The 12,980-nt window shown below is 42.8% G+C and overlaps 1 long non-coding RNA gene across 2 annotated transcripts in view; it reads left to right on the top strand.

Moving 5' to 3' along the window:
* The window catches only part of LOC138986203 (uncharacterized), a 79,679-nt gene that overhangs the window by 29,441 nt on the left and 37,258 nt on the right, over window positions 1-12,980 (top strand). Inside the window, exons 1-2 of one of the 2 annotated variants that reach the window (XR_011463069.1) lie at window positions 5,401-5,535; window positions 5,899-6,016. This is a non-coding gene — a long non-coding RNA (uncharacterized lncRNA). Of the gene's footprint in view, window positions 1-5,400; window positions 5,536-5,898; window positions 6,017-12,980 lie in introns of those variants that run through there. The other variant, XR_011463070.1, reaches the window with a different exon arrangement.

Below are 12,980 nucleotides of genomic sequence, written 5' to 3'. Positions count from 1 at the left end.
AGCAAAATGGCTGCCTGGGGAGGCCTTACAAATAGCTGTGAAAAGAAAAGAAGCAAAAAGCAAAGGAGAAAAGGAAAGATATAAGTATCTGAATGCAGAGTTCCAAAGAATAGCAAGAAGAGATAAGAAAGCCTTCTTCAGCGATCAATGCAAAGAAATAGAGAAAAACAACAGAATGGGAAAGACTAGAGATCTCTTCAAGAAAATTAGAGATACCAAGGGAATATTTCATGCAAAGATGGGCTCGATAAAGGACAGAAATGATATGGACCTAACAGAAGCAGTAGATATTAAGAAGAGGTGGCAAGAATACACAGAAGAACTGTACAAAAAAGATCTTCACAACCCAGATAATCACAATGATGTGATCACTGACCTAGAGCCAGACATCCTGGAATGTGAAGTCAAGTGGGCCTTAGAAAGCATCACTACGAACAAAGCTAGTGGAAGTGATGGAATTCCAGTTGAGCTATTTCAAATCCTAACAGATGATGCTGTGAAAGTGCTGCACTCAATATGCCAGCTGTTGGGCAGTGCAGTACAAAATAGCCTGGAAGGAGAAGGTCCTTGGGAAAATGGCAGAAGGCCAGAAGTACCCCAGCTTTGCATGCTGCTGGCTGAGAAACATCTCCTGCCTTTAGCTATGCTTGGTGCCAAGATTTAATAATAAATATTAAAGATGTTGCTTGAGAAAATGGGTCATGGGATAAACACCTGGGTCATTTAGAACAAGCTGTACTTGAAATATTGTTTACTGGTTATGTCTTAAACCCATGTGAGCTCTGCTGGCCGTATACTCTAAGCTTTTTGTTCCTGCTCCTATAAAAAGGCTTAACTGCAGAAATAAACATGTCAGTCCTTGCAAGAGACTGTCCGAGTGTCATTCTTTCAGATTCGTCGTTTCCAAGTCCCGGGGAGAAAATCCCCAACACCAGCAAATTTGGAAAACTCAGCAGTGGCCACAAGACTGGACAAGGTCAGTTTTCATTCCAATCCCAAAGAAAGGCAATGCCAAAGAATGCTCAAAATACTGCACAATTGTACTCATCTCACATGCTAGTAAAGTAATGCTCAGAATTCTGCAAGCCAGGCTTCAGCAATATGTGAACCGTGAACTTCCTGATGTTCAAGTTGATTTTAGAAAAGGCAGAGGAACCAGAGATCAAATTGCCAACATCCGCTGGATCATGGAAAAAGCAAGAGAGTTCCAGAAAAACATCTATTTCTGCTTTATTGACTATGCCAGAGCCTTTGACTGTGTGGATCACAATAAACTGTGGAAAATTCTGAAAGAGATGGAAATACCAGACCACCTGCCTTGCCTCTTGAGAAATCTGTATGCAGGTCAGGAAGCAACAGTTAGAATTGGACATGGAACAACAGACTGGTTCCAAATAGGAAAAGGAGTACGTCAAGGCTGTATATTGTCCCCCTGCTTATTTAACTTATATGCAGAGTACATCATGAGAAACGCTGGACTGGAAGAAACACAAGCTGGAATCAAGACTGCCGGGAGAAATATCTATAACCTCAGATATGCAGATGACACCACTCTTATGGCAGAAAGTGAAGAGGAATAAAAAGCCTCTTGATGAGAGTGAAAGAGGAGAGTGAAAAAGTTGGCTTAAAGCTCAACATTCAGAAAACGAAGACCATGGCATCCGGTCCCATCACTTCATGGGAAATAGATGGGGAATCAGTGGAAACAGTGACAGACTTTATTTTGGGGGGCTCCAAAATCACTGCAGATGGTGACTGCAGCCATGAAATCAAAAGACGCTTACTCCTTGGAAGGAAAGTTATGACCAACCTAGATAGCATATTCAAAAGCAGAGACATTACTTTGCCAACAAAGGTCTGTCTAGTCAAGGCTATGGTTTTTCCTGTGGTCACGTATGGATGTGAGAGTTGGACTGTGAAGAAGGCTGAGCGCCGAAGAATTGATGCTTTTGAACTGTGGTGTTGGAGAAGACTCTTGAGAGTCCCTTGGACTGCAAGGAGATCCAACCGGTCTATTCTGAAGGAGATCAGCCCTGGGATTTCTTTGGAAGGAATGATGCTAAAGCTGAAACTTCAGTACTTTGGCCACCTCGTGCGAAGAGTTGACTCATTGGAAAAGACTCATGCTGGGAGGGACTGGGGGCAGGAGGAGAAGGGGACAACAGAGGATGAGATGGCTGGATGGCATCACTGACTCGATGGACGTTGAGTCTCAGTGAACTCTGGGAGCTGGTGATGGACAGGGAGGCCTGGCGTGCTGCCATTCATGGGGTCGAAAAGAGTCGGACACGACTGAGCGACTGAACTGAACTGAGCATGAGCACAACTTAACAATCACAATTGTAGGATATAATCCTTTTGTCTAAGTTATCTGTGAACTTTGTTCTACTAGCTACTAGATGTTGCAAATGAGAAATCCGACACCAATCTAACTTTCATTTACAATTCACCTTTAGAATCTGTAGTCTGAAGTCTCGTTGACTTCTATCCTCCAATAAAACATGCCAAGATTTTGTTATTAGCATGCAGATTTTACTGAAATAACAATCTACCAATGAATGTAAAATGAAATTTTGATTTTTGTAATAACTTTTTAGTAGTTTAACCAACAATACAAACATATGTTTTGGCACAGTTCATAATGAGTGTATGGACAGCTGAGGAGAGGAATTACTACCTGAAGAGATTATGGAAAGGCTTGTGAAGAGGATGGGATTTGAGCTGAGATGGATGAGACTTCAATAAACAGACAGTAGTAGGTAGAATAAGCTTCCTTGGTGGCTCAGCAGTAAAGAATCTGCCTACCAGTGCAGGGGATGCAGGTTCCATCCCTGCGTGGGGAAGATCCTCTGGAGAAGGGAATGGTAAATCACTCCAGTTTTCTTTTCTTGGAAATCCCATGGACAGGGGAGCCTGGCGAGCTGCAGTCTATGGGGTCACAAAGAGTCAGACATGACTTAGGACCTAAACAAACATCAACAAGTAAGTAACATATTCCCATGAGAAGTTAGGCATGAACAGATCAAGTCCAGACTTTGAAGAGTGTTTAGAAAATGGAAAGGAGGCTGTTGGAATTGAGTGAAGAAACCCTATAAGAAAATTTTCTGGACTCAAGGTAAAGGCCCAGGAATGCCAAGCCAAGGAGACTGAGGGTGATTTTTTTTTCTGTTGAGGGCAGCCTGGGAAGGTTTGCGGTAGGGAATGGAAAGAGGATCACTGTTGGGAGCCATGTCTCTGACTCAGGAGAGATGCAGGGAAGCCTGTGTGTGGCGGTGGCCGGGAGACAGAGGCCTAGCTCCTGCACAGCGTGAGCCAAATTAAGTGCAGCCCAGAGTTTGGGGAAGTTCAACTGCTAACTCTGTCTTGACTTCATGGAAGACCAGAGTAATAAAGACGGTGGTAATGACAGCCCCTGGGCATGAACGTGCAACTAAGTGACAGGTTGGAAGCCTGGGAATGAACTGTTTTTATAAAACCACCATCTATTTGATCATTGCACAGTAAATCATGTAAGTTAGCAATAATAGTTTCCTATTGTAACAAGTTCATTTGCGCTTCCATGAATTCTTGTTTAAAAGCTTAGATGTGGAATTTGGCAAGTCCACAGATCTGTATTAGGGTTTAAGATTCCTAACATTTTCATTGTTTATGCATAACAATCTCGGGTTTTCAGGATACAGAATGAAAAATATAGTTGCATAAAATGGAAACTTAGTAACCTTCATATCAGAGCTTCTATTTATTCAAATGTATCCCTTAATGCTTGCAGCCTCTGATAAATGGAGTGATGTATTACTTTACATCCATCCATTCATTATTTATTGAAGACTTTCTTTGTGAAAGGTACAATGCTAGAATTTACATACAGTCCTCAGAATACAGTCTTCAATCCTTTGAATAATGGTGTTATCTCCATGTTAGAGATGAGAAATCTGAGGTTGACAGGTAACCATTTGTTAGCAGAGTTTTCTGTGTCTCTCTCTCAGCCTCTCTCCTTGTGGAACTGAGCCTACATCTACAGGAGTTTGTCTCCGGAAGCTATTTTGGGGCAGAATCTTGCCTCCCTTGTCACTTTTTATTGGCACCACCAGGGAACACGTGGAGCCACCAGATGGGACCATCCGCTCCCATCACTTCACAGCAAATAGATGGGGAAACGATGGAAACAGTGACAGATTTTATTTTCTTGGGCTCTAAAATCACTGCAGATGGTGACTGCAGCCATGAAATTAAAAGACGCTTGCTCCTTGGAAGAAAGGCTATGACAAACCTAGACAGCATATTAAAAAGCAGAGACATTACTTTGCCTACAAAGGTCTGTCTAGTCAAAGCTATGGTTTTTCTAGTAGTCTTATATGGATGTGAGAGTTGGACCATAAAAAAAGCTTTGGCACTGTGGCGTTGGAGAAGACTCTTAAGAGCCCCTTTGACTACAAGGAGAGCAAATCAGTCAATCCTAAAGGAAATCAGTCCTGAATATGCATTTGAAGAACTGATGCTGAAGCTGAAGCTCCAGTTCTGTGGCCACCTGATGGGAAGAACTGACTCGTTAGAAAAGACCCTGATGCTGGGAAAGATTGAAAGCGGGAGGTGAAGGGGATGACAGAGGATGAGACGGTTGGATGGCATCACCGACTCAATGGACATGACTTTGAGCAAACTCTGGGAGTTGATGATGGACAGGGAGGCCTGACATGCTGCTGTCCATGGGGTCACAAAGAGTCGGACACGACTGAGCGACTGAACTGAACTGAGTGAACATGTGACCCAAAGCTGAGCTAATCACATTCTTTCTCCTAGAAATTTGAAGTTGGAATTCAGAGACTACAAGTCCTTGCTTGTGGCTGGAACACATAGACTTGACAAGCACGGGGAAGCAGATTCCAACAAGATGTTTAGAGAATCCCAGGAGGCAGAGGAAAGAAGGATGAAGTTGCTGCAAAGAGAGAAGCAGAGATGAGAAGTAGAGAGATAGACGATAGCCTTCCAGTTCTTAATTTCCTTCCTTTCGTGAGCCCCAGCTATATTTCTTCCCATAATTTCCATAAGATACCACTATGTCCTTATAATAAACCCTTTTTTTTTTTAGCAGAAACTAGCTCAGGCTTATATTTGTTACTTTCAATTAAAGAGTTTTAATTAATACAGCTAGCATATGACAAAATTTTAACCCAAGTGAAACATTCCAGGCCATGTTTATAGCCACTATACTATATTTCCTCTCTAGGCAAAGAACTGCTTAACTCTGTATAGCAATTGGACAGTATGTTAATTCTGGGAAAAGACATGAGGGTCATGCTGATGACTGCTGCTGCTGCTAAGTCGCTTCAGTCGTGTCTGACTCTGTGCGACCCCATAGACGGCAGCCCATCAGGCTCCCCCATCCCTGGGATTCTCCAGGCAAGAACACTGGAGTGCGTTGCTGATGACTACTTACTATCAATTTGTTTCAGTGGTAAAGGAAGGATTTCATCAACTTATACACCAAGTCATATACAGATGTAAAGAGGCAAGACATCTGACAAAGTTTTGGTGGTGAGTTCATTGGCTTCTCAGGATCTCTTTGATATATCAATAACCTTACTCTCATCATCATTATCATCACTATGTTCAACAAACTAGGCTATATAGGACCACATGCCTTGGAAGGTTTCCAAATATTTTGCAAATCACCTATTTTTAGATCACTGACATGTAGTGATTTCAGGGACTACGGAAAACCTTTTTCCTCTTCCTCCTGGGCACAGAGTTTTATTACATCTCCCAGGCACCTTGAAGTTAGTGTGGCCATAAGACCCAGCTCTAGCCAATGGAATGCTAATAGAAGTGATATGAACTAGTTGTAGGCCCCGACTATAAAAACACCTAACTGCCATCCTCTGTGCTTTTTCTCCCAAGTCCATGATCTTGGAGCCCACATATTGAATATGGAGGAGTTCCAAGGTGGAGGAATCCTGGGATCTTTAATTGCTACTTGGAACAGAACCAACCACTAAGATGGAAAACCTCTTCGAATGTAAGTGAGCAAGAAGCACATTTACACTTTGCTAAGCTACTAATATTCTGGAGTTTATGTGTTGTAGCAGCTAGTGCTAACTTAACAAGGATTATCTCTTTGGTTTATGACTAATTAGCACATATCCCAAGGCAGGAGAACTTCACTAATAGATCTTATAAAAAAGGGAAAGTTCTCCAGTACTAACAGGCCATGTTTAGAATTTTTCCTTTTAAATCTTGACTATATGCCAGGTTGGCCATGGAAATTGGATGACTCTGGGTGATTAACATCCTGGGCATTTGAGTGATGAAAGAGGCCGGTGTTCCAGGCCTTAACTGATTAATCACATTTCCAGCAAGAAAAAATTATCCCTTGGCTTTTAGCAGTCACTGTGGACATAGAAGGAAAGCTTCCCCATTCCAGGGCCCATACTAGTCGTTTCTTCAAGGATGAGCTTTCTTCAAAGACTTTGATTCACAGATCAAGCCCTAAATATACTGGAATGGATGGCCATGCCCTCCTCCAGGGGATTTTCCTAACCCAGGGATCAAACTCACGTCTCTTTAGGTCTCCTGCATTGGCAGGTGGGTTCTTTACCACTAGCACCACCTGGGAAGCCCAAAATAGTGAAACAGAGATAGCTAAATGTGACCAGCTCCTGACAAATCCTCTGATGGGGCTGCTGCTGCTGCTGCTAAGTCGCTTCAGTCGTGTCCGACACTGTGCGACCTCATAGACGGCAGCCCACCAGGCTCCCCCGTCCCTGGGATTCTCCAGGCAAGAACACTGGAGTGGGTTGCCATTTCCTTCGCCAATGCATGAAAGTGAAAAGTGAAAGTGAAGTCGCTCAGTCGTGTCCGACTATTAGCGACCCCATGGACTGCAGCCTACCAGGCTCCTCTGTCCATGGGATTCTCCAGGCAAGAGTACTAGAGTGGGGTGCCATTGCCTTCTCTGATGGGGAGACTGAAGCAATTCTGCGGCTAAGGTATTTAACAAGAGACTAACACTCCAGATAGTTTAGGCCACACAATGAATTATTGTTATTGCTATTATTGTTGTTATTCATTTATTTTTTATACATTGAGGGCCAGTGAGCTCAAATAGCTGTCAGTCTATCAGGAAGCACCCCTCTCCTCTCTCTGTCCACCATCCCTTTAAACAGGAATCAGAGTATACTTGACTGGTTACCTGCGCAGCAGCAGTTCACTGGAGAATTTTCAGTTCTCTGCTTTACTCTATCCTGATATCCTTGGTCTGGGTAGGCAAGCCCAAACAAAACCGGGGAGAGACAATGGGTTTCATACACTGGAACAGTGTCTTAGGTAACAGTGAAGGGCCAAGATTGAACAGACTCTGAATGTAAGCTGAGTCAGGCTGCAGGGGGAGGGAGCTGAGATCTAGGATGAAAACCTGGGGCCGAGCTCAGGGACCTCTGCTCCAGTGCAGTTGGCTGGACCTGACTGTTCCAGTCCAGGAAGGTCTGTAAGCAGACCTCAGGGCCCCAGGGCTCAGTCACAGGGGCCTGTGGGTACAAGGAAACGGATGCATTTAGTCTCGGGCACAGACTTCTCGCTTCCCTAGCATGTTGTGCACACCTTGTTCTAGCTTTTCTCTTAAGGAACTATTTCCCTCTGCAGATTTTCAGCTCTGTGAGGCCATGAACCACAGCTGTCATGAAAGTCAATTTTTAAATATGAGGAAAGGGAGAGGGATAAATTAGGAGCTTGAGGTTAACAGATACACACTAATATATATATATATTATACACACATACACAAGGACCTGCTGTACTGCGCAGGGAACAATATTCAATCTTGTAATAACCTCTAATTTGAAATGAGTCTAAAAAGATTCATATATATGTAGCTGAATCACTTTGCTGTACATCTGAAGCCAACACAACATTGTAAATCAAATGTTATACTTTAATTATTTTTAAAAATGTTAATTGCTAGTTCAAAACAACTCAATGGAGGAAGAATGCTCATCTTTTCAACAAATTGTTTGGTAACAACTGGACGTCCTTAGGCAAAAAAAGAAATGAAACTTGACTTAAACTTTATACCATGTACAACCATTAATTAAAAAACGGACCATGGACTTAAGTGTAAAATATCAAAATATAAAACTTTTAGGAAAAAAACACAGGAGGACATCTTTGTGAGGAGTTATTATCAATGTCATCAAAAGCATAATTCATAGAAGCAAATATTGTTAAATTGGACTTCATCAAAATTAAAAACCTCGTTCTGTGAAAGGCCTTCTTAATAGAGGGTGAGAAGATGGTTAGAGACCAGAATAAAATATTTGCAAAACACCTCTCCAATAGAGGTTTTATATGTATATATGTAACGTTTCAAAAGCCAACAGTAAAGAGGTCCAAACAACCCAGTTATACAGCGGAAAAAGACATAGACAGATATTCCACTACAGAGGAAAGTGAACTGAGAGTCACTCAGTCATGTCCAACTCTTTGTGACCCCACGAAATTCTCCAGGCCAGAATATTGGAGTGGGTAGCTGTTCCCTTCTCCAGGGGATCTTCCCAACCCAGGGATTGAACCCAGGTCTCCCGCACTGCAGGCAGATTCTTTACCAGCTGAGCCACCAGGGAAGCCCACAGAGGAAATACAGATGGGAAAAGAAAAGCACATGAAAAGATTTTTCAACATTATTAGCCCTTGGAGAAAAGTCAGTTAAACTACAGTGAGATATCACTACAAACCTATGAAAACAGCTGAAACAAAAGGCATGAAAATACCAAAGGCTGGCAAGGAGGCAGAGATCCTGGGTCTCAGGCACCCAGGTGGGAATAAACAAAGGTACAGCCACTCTCAAAAGCATCTTGTCAGCTGTTTACAGAACTAAACACGTACTTGCCATACAGCCTAGTCATTGTACCTCTTGGACTTTTTATCCTAGAGAAGTGAAAACTCATGTTCACACAAAAAACCTGCACACGCACATTCACAGCAACTTTATTCATAACAGCAAAAAACTAAAAATAACCCAAGTGCTTTTCAAAGAGTGAATGGTGGAACACAGTCTGGGGTGTCCTTACCATGCAACACTGCTCAGCAATAAAAAAGAACAAACTCTTGATACAACCAACAAATTTGATGGGCTTCAAAACAGATCCAGGAGGTATGGGACCCTACGCAGAGGGACTGGGTAATTTGGCCTCCCCGAGAAAGTGACATTTAAGCTGAGATGTACTTCCCTTTGCACCCCAACGCTGAACAAAGTGCCTACCATCTCTGATGAATGAATGAATGATGTCCAAGGCAAAAGGACCCAAGTAACTTTAAGACAAGCAGCAGGAGTGACATCTCATAAAGACAGAAAACCACTGCCATGGCATTTTACATTTTCCTAAACCAGGGAGATGGATCACAGTGTGGAAGCTATTGGAAACAAGGGACCTGGGATTCTCCTGAAAACATTCAAGAGAATGAACGCACAGTAGGGCTGGGAACCAGGCAAAAAATGCAGGATTACCATCTTTCACATTATTTCCCATGTTACACACGTGTGTGTGTGTGTGTGTGTGTGTATTCAGTAGCTCAGTTGTATCCGGCCCTTAGCGACCCCACAGGCTGTAGCCCACCTGGCTCCTCTGTCCATGAGATTACCCCAGCAAGAATACTGGAGTGGATTGCCATTTCCTCCTCCAGGGGATCTTCCCAACCCAAGGATCAAACGTGTATCTCTTGTCTTCTGCCTTGGCAGGCAGACTCTTTTTAAAAATTGTTTATTTACTTATTCATCTTTGGAGGTGCTGGGTCGTGGTTGCTGCCCTGGCTCCTCTTTGGCTGTGGTGGACGGGCCTGCTCTCCAGCTGTGGTGTCTGGGCTTCTCCCTGCAGTGGTTCTCTTGCTGTGGAGCGGGGCCTTAGGGCATGTGGGCTTCGGTAGTTGCAGCTCCTGGGCCCTAGAGCACAGGCTCAATAGCTGTGGCCCCCGGCCCCAGCTGCTCCACAGCATGTGGCATCTTCCTGGACCAGGGATCAAACCCGAGTGTCCTGCATTGGCAGGCAGATTCATTCCCACTGAGCCCCTGGGGAAGCCCAGCAGGGGAATTCTTTATCACTGTGCCACCTGCCTTTCTTATACATTTCTAGTATTTCCAGCAGCCTGTTTCAAACAATCAGATACTCGCTAATAATAGCATACATGAGACTGTAAAATTCTTGTTCATAAATGTTTTGATTGGTATAGATACTATACCAATACACCCACATATATGGAAGTTTTCATTTAACAGAAGATATATTTTCCCTCATTAGTTAGAAGGGAACCCTCTTGTGGACAGGGTTTTGTTTTTGTTTTATTTTTTATGTTTCTTCACACAGGGATTTTCTCACAGTGTTTTCTTTGTAAAAACTGCCACATTTTGAAGCTGGACTTGGGAGATAGTTTTTTGCTCTCTGGTAAAGGTTTCAGCTGGTAAAGAATCTGCCTGCAATGTGGGAGACCTGGGTTAGATCCCTGGGTTAAAAAGATCCCCTGGAGAACGGAAAGGCTACCCATTCCAGTATTCTGGCCTGGAGAATTCCACGGACTGTATAGTCCATGGGGTCGCAAAGAGTCGGACACAACTGAGCGACTTTCACTTCACTTCACTTTCTGCTCCCATTCATTTTACAAATAACCAACCGAAGGCCCAGAGCCAGAACGATCTTCATTGCTCAGCTTCTAACACAGCTTCACGAGTACATTGTTTTCAAATCATGGATTGTGAAATGCTTACATCAGAGAGTATTAGACCTGGAAGGCATCCTCAAGGCCAAAGTCACATACATCACTGATAACAGGGCAGGGAAGGGCACTCCCAGCTCCCAGTCCGGTGTTTCTTGCATGGCCCCAGGCTCTCCCCTGGAAGCTCCACGAAACAGCTAACTGATTGACTGTGGATTTCTTTGGGATGGGTGACAATTCTTTCCAGCCAGATAAACTTCCCACCCCAAACGGGAAACTTGTAATGCAGCCATCCAAAGTCACTTGTTGACTTCTCAAATTCAAGTCGTTTTTATGGCTGTTGGAAATTTACAGAGATTTGATGGACCTGTGCTTTTGAAACCCAGGGAGGTTCCAGCAGTGAACCAAACCCAAACTTGGTTTGATTCAAAATGATTCAAAACCCAAACTTTGAAACCCAGGTGGGCCGCATTACAGGTTTCCCATTTGGGGTGGGAAGTTTATCTTGATGGAAAGAATTTCTGGCTTCCGGAACTCTCATCTGGCACATGTGAAACCCTCGTGTGAACATCCAGGCCTGCCTTCAGGTACTTAAAGAGTTCCCTCGCTGCAGGAACAATAAGAAAGGCTGACACTTAGAGTCACCAAGGTGCCTCACCCACGTGTCTCATCAGCATGTTTCCCCTGGGGGGTTGTTTTCCAGGTTTTAATGGTGAGAGAAAAGAGAAGCTAAGTACTTGCAGGATTTGGGATAAGCCAGACCTTCACTCATGAAGAGATGCTTTTATGCAAATCAATTTTCCATTTGCCTGGTTTTAAAGCTCTTCCTTCCTAGGCAGAACTTTCAACCAAGGCACTTAGAGTAAAGACTGGTTCAATTAAAATGAAAAGCTAAACATCAGATGGGTGAAAGTGTATGTGTGTGTGTGTGTGTGTGTGTGTGTTACATACAGTGAATGAACTTGCTGAGGCTAAAAAACAGCTAAGGTATTAACTAATATGTATGAACAGTTCTTTTTATCAAATTTATCAAGTGTGAATAGTTTAATTGGACAAGTTAATTAAGAAGGCTGCTGCTGCTGCTAAGTCACTTCAGTCGTGTCCGACTCTGCGAGACCCCATGGACCGCAGCCTACCAGGCTCCTCCGTCCATGGGATTTTCCAGGCAAGAGTACTGGAATGGGTTGCCATTGCCTTCTCTGAATTAAGAAGGCTACAATCCCAAATTGAAGTTATGTTTAAACCTAAAATGAGTTTTAAACTCATAATTTAAACTAGGTGATTTTCTTTATACTGGTGTCAGAGATAAACGATTTAAATTGCAAATATAAATTTTCTTCCTTCTTTTACTCCCCCAACCCCCCAGAAAGGACTCTTGCTTGCTGGACCAGCTTTTTGTGGGGAGGGGAAAGGGAGATGAGCTGGAGTTATGACAAAACAGGCAAAAGAAAGAAACCAGAGAGATTAAATTGATCTATGGAATACAAAATTAAGATAAAGACAGGAATGGAGCTATCAGAGCTTAAATGCACTGAATTAAGGGAAATTTTAGAGCTTGGAGTGGGGGAGGAGAAGTATTTTGGAGCAAGTTCCATGCATGAGAGATGATAAAAGGACATGAGATACCAAAAAAAAAAAAAAATCAAATAATTTTTGCTATTGATTATTTTCCACTAAAGGTAGAGAGATTTTAATAAAAAAGTAAATTTCTTTTTGATTATTATAGATTAGGACCAAATTTCTTTAAATATGAAACCATGGAAAGAATCACTGGGCTCTTGAAACTTACATGCATTACATACTGAATGTTTAAATAAGAGGCATTTTTTTCAACATTAGTTATTGTGTATATACCAATGTGCTTTTAATGCACATGCCCATTTAGCCTCATTGACTCTCTGATAAATGCTTTCTGATAGTCCAGGGCAACTGCCAAGTGAGAGTGACTGTATTAGAGCAAGACCATTTTCTCTATTGGGAGAGAAAAATCAAAACACCACCTCTGCACTATATCTCAGCAACAAAAGACAGAATTTTCATACAATAGTAAGGGCAGAGAATATTTATTTTTGGCTATGCTGGATCTTCACTCCTGTGCATGTACTTTCTCTCGATGTGGTAAAGTGGAGGCATCTCTTTGAGGAGCACAGGCTTTTTAGAGCGCCGGCTCAGTAGTCATAGCACACAGGCTGCGTTGCTACGTGGCATGTGGGATCTTTCCAGACTAGGATTTGAACCCGTGTCTCCTGCATTGGCAGGTAGGTTCTTAACCATTGAACTATC

Source organism: Bos mutus, chromosome 29 (genome assembly GCF_027580195.1).
Source record: "Bos mutus isolate GX-2022 chromosome 29, NWIPB_WYAK_1.1, whole genome shotgun sequence".
Taxonomy (NCBI): domain Eukaryota; kingdom Metazoa; phylum Chordata; class Mammalia; order Artiodactyla; family Bovidae; genus Bos; species Bos mutus.
The sequence above is the reverse complement of the archived record's forward strand: the minus strand, read 5'-3'. Positions and strand labels throughout refer to the sequence as shown.